The 13,083-nt window shown below is 41.7% G+C and overlaps 1 protein-coding gene across 11 annotated transcripts in view; it reads right to left on the reverse strand.

The window, feature by feature from the left end:
- Sgms1 (sphingomyelin synthase 1) overlaps positions 1 to 13,083 on the reverse strand; it is a 295,435-nt gene that overhangs the window by 268,436 nt on the left and 13,916 nt on the right. Inside the window, exon 1 of one of the 11 annotated variants that reach the window (XM_058583222.1) lies at positions 6,403 to 6,867. The exons of the other annotated variants lie outside the window; for them this stretch is intronic. The gene's annotated coding sequence lies outside the window, so the exon portion shown is untranslated. Of the gene's footprint in view, positions 1 to 6,402; positions 6,868 to 13,083 lie in introns of those variants that run through there. 11 annotated transcript variants of the gene reach the window in all.

Here is a 13,083-nt window from a genome sequence, read left to right on the forward strand (position 1 = left end):
CTAACAGGACAATGGAAAGGTCCTGACCCAGTAATTGTCTGGAGTCGGGGGTCTGTTTATGTGTTTCCACAGGGAGAACAGCAGCCGATTTGGATTCCAGAAAGATTAACTAAAGCGATTTCTACAGACCAAAAAGAAGATGATTTGGCTCAAATCCATAACAACTGATATCCAAAACTCCAGTTTGGCTATTCTTACATCTGCAACAGAACCAGGATGCTTTTTTCAATATCTATTTTATTATTGCCCTTTGCCATATCATGAAGTTCTATTTTGTTTTTTGAGCTCATACAGACCTAGGTTAATGTTTTGCTGATCAGTTCTATTTTTTGACTATAGAGTTTTTAAACATTGCAATGGAGATTTCACCTGTAAAAAGTTATAAGGCCTTTACTATAATGTTATGTGTTGTATGTATTATATTATGTGTGCACACTTGTGTTTTGTGTTATATGTTTGAATGTACGTATGTCCATATATCATATATGATGAGCGCTCATGATAAAATGGATCCAAATATTTTTTTTTCACGTGATTTATATGGTTTAATTTAAATTGGGTAAACAACTGTTGAGGATTGTTTTAATATGTAAACAAAAAAGAAGGTTAACAGATCTGTTTGTTTACTGTCACCTTTCCTTTTCATTATATTTAATAATTCTCTTAAAGACAACGTAAATTGTTAAGAAAATTGTTTTCTTTTAGTGCCTTCTGTAATGTTACATAATTTTTTCTTTAGCCATTATTGCCAGAATTCCTATCTTCATCCCAGTGCCTGTGAAGACAATGTAAATTGTTAAGAAAATTGTTTTCTTTTAGTGCCTTCTGTAATGTTACATAATTTTTTCTTTAGCCATTATTGCCAGAATTCCTATCTTCATCCCAGTGCTGGTGAAGTCAAAGATAAAACCAATCTACAGCTTCTACAATAGCCATCACTGAACTGCTTGCAGAACTTGCCTGGACACATTGTGAGCTCACCTGTATGCACTGTGAACTATCTGTTGGTGCAGCGACTTGTGGTAGTGTTGGGGTATTTTTGCTGATGATGTCATTGGTGGTACAATTTTTCCAAAAGGAGCCGTCAATTGGCTTGGTGTATCTTCCTCCCTTCTGCTTGTCATGATCGTCCAGCTAAAATTTGGGGACCAACAGAGGTGAGGCAAAGAACCTCACCCCCCCGCTGCTACAAAGACCTCTCCACAGGTGTGGCTGTATACTGGACCGGTAGTCAGTGACGGGTAAGATCCAATTGCAATGGTACCAACCTAAGGACCATATGTACTATTGGACAACCTAAGGCAGGCACGGTCCCTAAGCCACATGCTTGTTGTTTAAACAGAGAGGGGGAGATGTTGAGAGCCACAGCCGAAGGGGCCCCAGCAAACTTCCAGCTGCCAGCAAACTTCCAGCTGCCGGCTGATGATTGGCTCACAGCGGCCCCAGCAACATCTAGCTGATTGGCTCCTCTGCGGTGATGCTCATTGGGCTGTTTCCCTGCCCTTTCAGACCACGGAGCTGCTCATTGGGGGACTTTTTTGGCTCCGCCCACGTGACCCAGCCAATCGGCCTCAAGAGCAGGAGGATTGTGGGAGGTGGAGAGAAGCTTGTGTGGGAGAGAGAGGCTTGTGGAAAGCCGGTGGTGGCAGTTGAGGCTCTGAGGGTTTTTCCTGAGAGGCTGTTTTGTTTGGCGTGTGTGGTTCTAAAAATAAAGTTAGTTTCTTTTGACAAGTGGCTCCTGATTGTGCCCAGCCAGACTGCGGCAAGCCCTGGTAAGATCACATTTACTCTTCACCTATAATGTGCTGGGGATTCACAGGGGATCCCCTAATGAACCTGCAAGACGAGCATTATTATCCCCATTTAACAGATGGGGAAATTAGCACTCAAACAACACAAGTATTTTGCTCAACATCTGCTGGCCCCATTGCTGGTGATTGGTGGAACTTGCATCCAGCTCTGACAAGAGTCAGGAACCTTGGTTTTGTTTTCATTACACCATGACACATGCTTCTCACTGTCTGATACTCCTTCTCTCATTTCTCCTATGCTTCAGGGCTCCACAACTGCGTGAATTTTATAAAGAAATCTCTAATAGGCAGTTCAGGAAATATTTTCTAAAATTTAAGAAATCACAATGTTGAGATACACAGTATCATAAACATTATCTTCGAGTGTTAACTCAAGGCAATAAAAAAGTTGATGGGTAAAGAAAACTAAACAATATAATACCTTGAAGGCAAAGGAAACACTACTTTTTTCTTGGCAATACCAGGGATCAAACCCAGGACCTAGAGCACACTAACTCCTGAGTCCATAATTTTTTTTTTAATTGAAAAGCCATAACACTTGAAGGGAACTTAAAGACACAATTAGCAACAAATGTGTGAGAGGAAAAAAAAAAAAGGATTCTTAAAGTCATTTTCTAATGATATATATCTTTAAACACTTGTTACTATGAAACTGCACATCATTTGTCTTCTACATGTAGACAGGCAGGACAAACTAGAGCATGTATCAGCAAATTGAGATTTTAGTATTACCACATTTTCAAAAATTAAGAGCATAAAGTTTAAAATATATACTATCATTTATTCCAGTAGGAGTTGCATTAACTATTTGGGAAATTAAATACAAAACAGAAAAAAATGAGAAGTCAGATTGACATTTCTAAATGCTGGAGTTTATTCCTAAAAAATAGGCCTATGCACAAAAAGGTGTGTGTGTGTGTGTGTGTGTGTGTGTACTTTTTCCTACACTTTCCCATATAGTCTTAAGTTTTAAGAGCATTATTGCTCTAAGCATACACTGGTGGACAGGAAGGAAACTTTTTAGTCAAAATCACATAATAAGGGGCTGGGATTGTGGCTCAGTGGTAGAGTGCTTGCCTAGCATGCATGAGGCACTGGGTTCGATCCTCAGCACCAAACAAATGTAAAATAAAGATATTGTGTCCACCTAAAAATTTTTTTAAAAGACTTAAGAATAAATATTTTTAAAAACACACACATAATCAGAACCTTCTACCAGTTGGATCTTCATAATCCTGCCACCCCACTATGTGAGCCTGTATACCACCCCCTACACACCAGCCCTGTATATACCAGGGCTGAGAGCCAAACCATGAGGAACATTACAGGTGCAACTCAGGCAGAAGTGCCAGGGAGGGAGCCTAAAAGGAACTATCTGGAAGACAAGAAAACTGGAAATGCAGAGAGTCACAAAGACCAAAAAGGGAACAAGAAACAAAAGGAGGGTGTTTGTTCCATGATAGTCAGAGAGGGATGAAGTGCCAACACAGGCTGAAAAGTAATGTCAAATGGCAATCTCAATGGAGGGGTCAGGAGAGAGTCAGATGAAAAGAGGCTCAGGAAAGGTTGGAAGAGAGGCCTGTAAACACAAATGCTCTCAAGACATTTGTTCATATTCCACTTTGGATCATAAGCTCAAGAGTGGAGCCTACTTCCCCTCCCACAGTCATGAGCAGTGAAAATACAGGTCACTTAATGTCAGTCCACAAGAAGCACATTGCCACTTCAACAGCCCAAGGAGACCCAACTATGACTTAACCTAAGTCCCACAAGGTTTGATTCCACATACCCAAAATCACACCTCTAGTCTGTCACCAAAAGCACAACATAAAACAGACTTCAACCATAAGCAGGCAATTATTTGCCTAGATATCTGATGTGGTGCAAGGTTAGTTCACTACAATTATGTTTTAGTAAGTTCACTACAATCGATATTACAAAAAGGCCCCAATTATCTTTTTTCCCAGAAACACATTTCTCCAATTACGTACTGCATGCTGAAACAAAAAAAAATTATTCAGATCATAATTACAATTATCCTTTGAAATAAAATATTTGACTGATTGCCAAAAGTAACTTAATGTATAAATGCGTGACTGCATATTAAACATACATGCTATTTTGCTCCAGAGATCATCTATTTAAGTCAAGACTTTTTAAAATCCAGTCCACAAAAAAGAAGAAAGATCATTTAGCTCTACGAATCTAAACAAACAGCTATCGGTAAAGAGCCAAACCCAGGGGTGAGTGTGTAGCTCATTAGTTGAAAGTACAAGCTTGGAATGTATGGGGACCCTGGATGCAATGCCCAGCACCAAAAAAAAAAAAAAAAAGATCAAACAACTAGAAAATAAAGGTTTATTATAATAATACAATCCACAATGCTGTCAGTACACTCATGGATAAACTCCCCCACCTTCAGATGTGCCTTTAGAAAATGTGGAGAGCCTAAGCAAACAGACTTGACTGGTATTGCTTAAAACCACAATCATATTTGATTTTTATCAGGCTATCAAAGTACAAAACATTTCACTTCAATTTCTACAAAATAGGCAGCCAACCTCAATATCCTACATCTCCACAAAAAAGTAGCTATGAACATGTCGCTGCAGGATGGCAGGCACCACAAAGCCACTGGTCCCTACATGGAGCCAGGAGAGAATCTGCTGCTCTATATTCTCGACCAGGCCTCCCCGACCACACAAATTTGGGTGGGGGGGGAATACAAATTAAAGTCAAGAGTGCTTGCTGTGCAAACACAGCTTGTAGCTCAGAACCTTGGCCCCTGTCCCAAACTGATTATCATCCCTTAACAGAAAGTCCGGAGCTGCCACAGCCGGACGGGCTCCCAGAAAAGCAAGCCACTTAAATTCATATCTGCATACTCAGAAAGGGCTGATGAGAATTTAACCAGCTAAGACTGCACTGAGGACCAAATACTACTGCCAGGTTTTTCTCTCTTGAGGTACTGACAGGCAAGAGCTATCAGAGCAGAAGATATGAAAACACCAGGCTGTTTTCCAAGAACCCTGATTGGCCTCACTCAAGGCTGCTGCCAAGTTTGCTGGTGAGTCTGCCCTGAAATACTGTAAAACTGCTCTCTTGACCTCAGAAAATACTAAAGCCTTCGGCTAAAAACTGTGGAAAGTACTCATGTGTTGTGATGTCTGTGAGGCAGGCACTGCCTTGACCAAACCTGACTAATCACAACAAGGCACATAGTTTTTAAAGCACCTTACCTTTAAAAAATATATTTTTTAAGACTACTGAAAGATGTTTGACTCAAACAGCTATTTGTACACTTAAGTTCATAGCAGCATTCTTCACAACAGCCAAAAGGTACAAACAACCCAACTGTCCATCACTAATAATGAATGAATACATAATGTGATATATACATACAATAAACATACATGTATGTACATATAGAAACAAAATGTGATATATACAAAGTGGTATATGCATATAATGGAATATTATTCAACCTTAAAAAGGAAATTCTGATACAAGCTATAATGTGTAATGACCTTGAAAACTAAGTGAAACAAGCTAAGTGAAACAAGTCAGACACAAAAGGCCAAATACTGTATAATTAATTTATATGAGTACACAGAGTAGCCAAATTCACAAAGAGGATGGACTAGTAATTACCAGGAACTGAAGAAAAAAAAATGGGAATTACTGTTTAATAGGTTGGAGTTTCAGCTTAGAATGACATGAAAGTTCTGGATAGTGGTAATAGTAGCATAACAAATAAATGTACTAAATACCACTGAATTGCACACTTAAAAATGGTTAAAATTCTATGTTTGTGTATTTTACTGTAATTTTTAAAAATAAAAGATACTGTCCTTTTAAAAACGAATTATAGATTAGGAATTTTCTTAGTCATGTCTTAGAAATATTTTTAAATTATACATACATTCCTGTGTACAGTATATTTAAGAATCCACCCAAATTGTCTTCAGTTTCCATACTTGGCCAAAATCTGATATCCAGTTTCAGTGTAGCAGGCTGAACAGCTGAAAGTTTCCTTCAAATGTCACTTCTGGCATCTTGAGTTGGTATATAATCAACGACTGCATCACCATGTAGGTAACCACCACATTCGCATGACATCAGTGCGTCATTAGAATATGGACTGTTAATGTCCCAAAGACTCATTTTATAATGAGTGAACATTCCAGAAGTATCCTAGAATAAAAATCTCCTGTTTCTAGGGCTGGGCATGTGGCTCAGCAGTACAGTGCAAGCGTAGCATGGGCAAGGCCCTGGGTTCAATCCCCAGTACCACCAAAAAAAAAAAAAAAAAATCATGGCAAACAACATGAGCTCAACCCAAGGAATTTTGTCATATACTGTTCGAATGCAATGTTCAAAGATGGAATGGCTGGTTACTATGCATTTTAAAAGACTGCTTAAATAAAGGAAGCTCTAACTCTGTACTTCACAGATAACAGCACTGAGGTAGCATGCACCCTAACAATATCAAAGAGCATGCTTATTAACAGCCAACAGCTTCTTGCAGGGAAAGTAGTCCATCATGGGAACCACAGATGCCTTGAGAGAGCAAACATTTCTCACATATTACCTCTGTAAAGATTCTCTGTCATTCTTCGCCGGGAAAGATGCTGAAATTAGTGTGCAGACACTGAAAGCCGAGATGCAGATGGAGATTCAGGAAACAGCTCTGTTATCTTGAAAGCCATTATATCGCTCCACTGTCACACTTCTAGAGCCAAGGCTGAAGGACGTATTTTTTCTCCCAACTGGTTATGTGAAGCAGCAAGTACGAGCAAAAATATCAGGGAAAAATTTGTGCAGAGCAACAATCTCACTTCTGTTTCTGCAATTATCTAGATATATTCTCTTCCAAGCAGTACACAAAGCCAGGGAGCAGGATTACTAAAATGAAACTGCATCATCATCACAAGGAAATCTTCAGGTCCAGGAGCTGGACAAAAGACAGGTATTTGACAAAATTCTAATAAGCTGGAGACAAATTACCACTCACAGTGTATTATATTGACAGAGCTAGCCAAAATAATAATACAAAAATAAACAAAACATAGTCAAGTGTGGTGGCATGTGCTTGTAGTCCCAGCAGGAGGATCACTTGAACCCTGGAGTTCTAGACCAGCCTGGGCAAGATTGTGAGATGCCATCTCAAAAAAAAAAAAAAAAAATTTAATTAATTATAAAAGCTTTGCCTGTCTCCTCCAGCTCTACTCAAAGGCAACATCTGTCCAATGTCATGAACATTCCCCACACTGATCACAGGTGCTGTGAAATAAGTTCTATTACCACAACACCAAACTTTCAATATAGTTTTAATAATATACTATAAAACTGCTTGAAAAACTTCAGACTTGTATCCCAGAAGTCCATCTGAAGACAAGAAGATTTAACTTTGGCAGTAATATGTCTTTTAGCATTTCATTTTCAACACTTGGTCAAAATGTTCATTTGGTGCATATCCAACATTTACAGAAAAAAGATCAGAGGGATTTATATACACTAAAATGATAACAGTGGTTATCTATGGGTGGTAGGATTACAAATAATTATTATTCTTTCTACTTATACAGTCTTTAAATGAGCAGGAGAAAGAAAAAGAATGGGGGGGGAGAGTAAAAAGAAGGTCAAAAGGAAAGAAGTTTAAACTTAGATTAAAAGGTAACTGCAGAGCAGCCTTGAACAGTCCACACAGGCTGCAGGGCTCCAGCGGGTACCATTCACACAGACCCTAAAACAGGCCCTGCCACCACCCGCTTACACAGAGCTTGCCAGTGCTGGCGGCGAAAACATCGCTGCAAGGAAGACAGCCTAGCAGTACAGCACTGATCTACAAGCAGGGTATGACATCTTAATCACTTAAAGCTCTCTAGAAAATCAAGAATTTCAGAACAGACAAATAGCTCCAAACAAGTACACAGAGACACACCTGACATGAATGCACAGAAAACAGAAATGTCTGTTAGGGAGTAGCTCTTCAGTAGTCCTCCTATGAGTATTTTCAAACATTGTTTATGACAAAGTCAACATGGCCTCTTTCCCTAGTATACCAAAGCTCCCCGAGGACAGGAACTGTACCTGCCTAGTTCATCACTGTGTCACCACAGCCAAGTTGGGTTCCTGGATCATATGATCATATAGGCAGCCAGCCAGTACTTTCTCAGTAGGTTTTTGTTTTGTTTTGTTTTTTGTCTTTTTACAAATACAGTACATAGCTAGCCATGATGACACAGGCCTACAGGAGGCTGAGGCAGGAGGATTACAAGTTGAGCTGGGCATCTTAACTGTCTCAAAACAAAAAAAAACGGGGGGGGGGGCGGGGGGGTGAGGATATAGCTCAGCAGTAGAGTATCCCTGAGTTCAATGCCACTACCACAAAAGAAAAAGAAACAAATATAGCACATACTTCTTTGCCCATAATAATGTGTTTAGAACACGTTTATGATTATTCTTATAGATATTATTTTTAAGGGCTGCCCAGCATTCCACTGTGTGGATGTACATAATTTGCTTTACCAGTCCCCTATCATTGGGTATTTAAGTTTCCAACATTTCACTATGATAAAGTGCTCTAGGATAAATAATGTGCTTGATTATCTTTTAATCTCAACCCCTAAAGGTAGACTATGGGGTCAAAGAGTGTGTAAGTATCTAGCCATCACTCTTAAATGCTACCCTCCACAGCCCTGTCTTGTGGGCAGTGGTCATGACCTTTCCAATTTAAGTCAGCTACTGTGGACTGCTCAAGCAGAAGAATCTCCTAAAACAGGTGCCTTGGACATCAGCAGCCAAAAGTCTAAACTGTCCTCTCCAGTCCTGTTTTTGGTGCCATCAGACTCAGCAATCTGAGAAGCAGTATCTGCTCCAAGAGGTCCTCTGCTTCTCCTCCTAGTCACTCCACCTCTCTTCTTGCTAGTGGAGGACAAAACTACATGAGCACCTCCCACCTTCTCTTCCACAGTCAGCAGGCCATGAGTGAGGTCAGCTATGTCATTTTGCTTCTTCTGTTTCCTCAGAGGAAAACCTGACCCTGTTCCATCTGCACAACACAGAAATGTCAAGTCCCAGATCACTGCCATGAGGCTCTCAGCAGGGGCTGGCCTCCCTCCCTTTTAGGTAGGCCCTTCCTAATAGTTCCTCTGAAAACTGGGGAAAGAGTCACAAGAAGAAACTCTCAATGGCACAATTTAAACTCCCTATCCACTTTCATAAAAATGGACCTTTCAGACACCTTCCCAGAAATTTAGTGAGAGCTTTAGATGCCCCGCCCAAAAAGATACTCTTAAATATGCACACCCCACATGACCCATGTCATCTCAGTGGCTTCCTGAAACCCATCCATGGACCCCAATAACAATCTCTTGGTTCAGAATAGGACTTTCAAACAAATGGCCAAAATGAGGCTTGCGATCCTGAGTGCTCTGATGATCATGTGTTTCCTTTTAAAAATCAAAGGACAGGGTTGGGGGAGAGATGGCCATGTTTAGGGCCCTGTGGAAACTTGAAGCACTGCTCAGCCAGCTGCTGGTAACTCTGTAGGGCCTGCCTCTCAAAGTAACTCAAGTATCCCACGCAGATGGCAGCAGTAAAGCAAACATGAATGGCTGGCAGAGCTGTTCCCAGGCACAGGGGAGTCTTTGCCTCCTCTCCACCTACATGCCTCATATTTATTTACTTGATTATTGTCTGCCGGCCCCATTACCAAGAAAACTCCTGTGACTCAGACTCTACCTTATCTACACCCATAGCCTTAGCTGGAAAGCCCAATAGTTCTGAAGGCCTAGGCTGGAGACTGAAGCCATTCAGATTCCACAGAGAACAAGGACATTGAACTGCATGTGCCTCCATGCACAGAGAATCACAGAGTGAGGGGAGTAAACTGAAAGGCCCGGGGGAACCGCACTGACAGGCTCTAGGACAAGATCAGGTAGAAACACAGGGAAGGGACGACGCAGTCCACCAGGTGAATGCTTGACTATTAGGGCCAAAAAGCTAGAACAGAAGGACAACACCCATGTGATAGCTACAGTGTCTCTCACAGCCCGTCTGGTCCAGTGAACGGTCAACACATCACCCCAAGAGAGGAAAGGGAACGGGCTCACCCTCCCTCTCACACTTTGCTACCTGAACAACTGTGGAATGCCACCTGGCACCCTGCAGCACCACCAAGGATCTTCATACAACAATGTTTGTAACACAGTGGTTATTATTTCCATTTCACAGAAGAAAAAGCCAGTGCCCCAGAAGGGCTTAAACCCAAGTGCACGGCTCTTTCTGAAGCTCCCAGGTGGCTTTCAGAATCAGAGACTTGAGCCCTCACCTTTTCAGCTCCTGCTACCCAGAGGAACCTTGCTGCCCCACCACCTCACAAATGGCAAAATTTATTACAACTTCACAGGTGTACCCAGGCAGCCAGGCATGCCTGTCCCCACTACCCTTACCCTATCTCAGGAGACCAGGACAGCCTACCTTTGGCTGACAGCCATGGATCCTCCCTCACAAAGTGTTTCTTTTACAATCCTCTCTTGGTCCAATGGCCTTCTCCAGCAAGCCAGGCAAGCCCGCTCTGCCTTCTCCACTGGCCTGTGCACCTTCATCCCAGCTGGGGGCTCCACCTCTCCTCATCCTCTCTCCTCTTTGCTCCCAGTTTCCTAAGATAATAATCTTCTCTTTTGGCCTCTGGCACTCTCATACCCACCCCTTTTCAGACCTGGCCCAAGTTGGAGCAGAACCTCCTTGCCGATCCAGCCATTATCTTCTCAGATATCTGCTGCTGTCTAACTGTCCCTTTGGCTGACCCTTCCTACTGCTTTAGGGGACACTTTTCTAGAGGTCTGATTACCATCACTCTGTCCCCAGGGCTTTTTTCTACAAACCCAACATTTAATCTGTGGTTCTTGGGAATTCCATTCCTAACTTATCATTTAATTCCATTCCTAACTTATCATCCAACGGCCTGGTTGATCTGAGAGTCCCCACCCAACCCCCAAACTTAGGTCAGTAACAACGGCCCTGGACCTCTGTGCATTTAGACAGTATATCTGAACAAACAGAATATGATAGGAGAGGCATCAACCACAACCTTCAAAATACAAACATCTCAAGAATCAGCCACTTATTGCAATTTCTATAAAGTGGTTTGGAATGAAAGAAACTAAATAGGACTGAAGAAGGCAGTACTGACATAAGCTTTTCTTTCTTTTGCTTTTTTTTTTAATATTTTTAGTTATAGATCGACACAATACCTCCATTTTATTTATTTAATGTGATGCGGAGGATCAAACCCAGTGCCTCACACGTGCTAGGAAAGCATTCCAACACTGAGCCACAAAACCAGTCCTTCTTTCTTGCTTTTTCAGGACTTAGAAGGGAACCCTGGGCCTCACACATGCTAAGCAAGTGCTCTACCACTGAGCTATCTCCCCTGTCCTTTTCATTTTGAGACATGGTCTCACTAAGTTGCTGAGGCTGATCCCAAGCTTGAGATCCTCTTGCCTCAGCCTCCCAAGTGGCTAGGATGACATGGTGCCCTGCTTAAGCTTCTTTTTGTTTTTAATCAACAACTGAAGTTGTGGAGTCCATGAGCCAGGCTTTTCAGAAGTGTCCCCTAATCACAGGAGTTATGGAATCTGGGGAGTAGATGGCAAGGGATCTCTAACTCCAACTCTCCATTAGTGGATAGAGAAAGGAGGCCCACTTGTGCCCAGGTCACTAGGTTAGTTCACGTACCTCAGGCTGCACATTATTTGTAAGGGTTACTAGAGAGAAGACAGGAGAGAGGGAAAAGAAAACAAGAAAATGGAACCACTAAAGGAAGCAGAATGTAGTACTTAGCCCAAAATTGGGAAATAAAACAAAACTTTGTTTTTCATAAAATTTTTTGAACTTTTTTATTTGTTTTAATTAATTACACATAACAGTAGAATACACTTTGATATATATATAATGGAGTATAATTTCTCATTCTTCTGGTTGTACATGATGTAAAATCCCACAGGTCCTATAGTCATATATACACATAGGGTAATAATGTCTGATTCATTCTACTGTCCTTCCTATCCCCATGCCCCCTCCCCTCCCTTCACTCCCCTATTTCTAATCCAAAGTACCTCTATTCTGCTCTAGCCACCCCCCTCATTGTGAATTAGCACCCGCATATCAGAGAAAACATTCAGCCTTTGGTATGGGGGGACTGGCTTATTTCACTCAATGTATTCTCCAGCTCCATCCATTTACCTGCAAATGCCAAAAAAGCTGTTTTATAGGATAGAAAGTCACTAACCTTCTCCAGGTTTCACATTCCTAGGAAATGGATACAATTTAGCCACACTTTAAAAGACAAACTTTTAAGAGACAGAACATCCACATTTTATGATTAGGATGCTCCTATGACTGATTTCCCAGTTGTTTTTGGTGCAGCCCCCGATTCCCTCTTACTGTGGGTCCACCCCTTGTAGCACCCATCTTCCTAGACTCCTCTCTGTCCTCCTAGTTAGCTCATTAAAAATGGAAACCCCATGTGACTTTCACACCTAAAGCAAGAACAACTAATAATTAAAAAAAAAAAAAAAGAAAAAAGAAAACCCCCAAAAGAGCCCTTCCGGATCCATCAGCATTATCCGATGTCACCAGTTACCTTCTGTGCACTCTGCTGACGTGGGGAGCCTGCGCTCCCTCCTGCAGGTGACATTACCTGTAGATACATATATCTGTCTCCCTCGAGCCCCCGTTATGGCTTGGATCTGAAATGTCACACAAAAGCTCATACATTGAAAGCTGGGTCCCCGATGCAGAGGTATTCAGAGGTGGGGGATCGTGATGAGTGGATCGTGAGAGCTCTGACTTCATGGGTGGATTAATCACTGATGAATTCATGGCTAAAGGGCTACTGGGAGGTAGTGGGAACTTAGGAGTCGGGGCCTAATCTAAGGAAGGTGGTCACTGGGAACACACTTTTGAAGGGTATATGCTTGCCCCTGGCCCCTTCCTCACTCTGCTTTCTGACCACTATAAGATCAGCAGTTTTGATCCACCACATGCTCCCCACCATGATGTTCTGCCTCACCACACGTCCAGAAACAATAGAGCCAAGTGATTATGAACTGAAATCTCAGTGAGCCATAATAGATCTTTTCTCCTTTAAGTTGATTTTCTCAGTTATTTTGTCACAGTGACAGAAAGCTAACTAACAGCCCTCAAGGACCCAGACCCCATCTCACCATCTCAAAGCCCGCCAGGGAGCCTAAGCCATAGCTGA

This window comes from Marmota monax, unplaced genomic scaffold (assembly GCF_021218885.2).
Source record: "Marmota monax isolate L192 unplaced genomic scaffold, Marmota_monax_Labrador192_F-V1.1 WCK01_AAM20220418_F8-fsc00166, whole genome shotgun sequence".
In the NCBI taxonomy this organism is placed as follows: Eukaryota; Metazoa; Chordata; class Mammalia; order Rodentia; family Sciuridae; genus Marmota; species Marmota monax.